The sequence below is a fragment of the Suricata suricatta genome, chromosome 11, assembly GCF_006229205.1.
Source record: "Suricata suricatta isolate VVHF042 chromosome 11, meerkat_22Aug2017_6uvM2_HiC, whole genome shotgun sequence".
Classification (NCBI taxonomy): domain Eukaryota; kingdom Metazoa; phylum Chordata; class Mammalia; order Carnivora; family Herpestidae; genus Suricata; species Suricata suricatta.
This window is the reverse complement of record NC_043710.1, coordinates 107572085-107572651: the sequence shown is the minus strand read 5'-3', so window position 1 is coordinate 107572651 and position 567 is coordinate 107572085.

Below are 567 nucleotides of genomic sequence, written 5' to 3'. Positions count from 1 at the left end.
CCACAGACTGCAGGCTCCAGGGGAGACAAAGGGCCCCTGCGCCTGTCCCTTCGGACCTCGCTTGTGCAGCTGGCGGCCCGGAATCTCCGTCACCCCCTTACTCTTGCTCCCGCAGTATCTGCGTGGAAAGCCCCCCGTTCTTTACAGCGCGTATGAACCGCCACCTCCACCCACGGAGTCAGCCAGACCCCCCAGATGGACCCCCCAAATCCCTACTCCTTAGCGCCACGTCCTTTTGTGCGGTGCACGTGCGTCTTCTCTGCCTAGCCCCAGCGCCTGGAAGACTGTCTGGCATACAGTGGGTGCTCAATAAATGCAGAATGAGGGACTGACGGGATGCGCGGTGGGCCGCCCCTCTCGCCGGACGGTCCTGCCCGCCCTGCCGGGCCTGCAGGGTGGACTCCGCCTCGGCAGAGGGCATCCCAGACCCCTCGCCAGCCCCGGAAGCTGGGCCGCCAGCCCCGGGAAGACTACACTTCCCAGCGGTCCCAGGGAGGAGCGCAGCCGCCTCGGCTTTGACAGCCGCCGCCGCCAGTCTTTCCGCCTCCCCGGGCCGCCTGGGAGCCG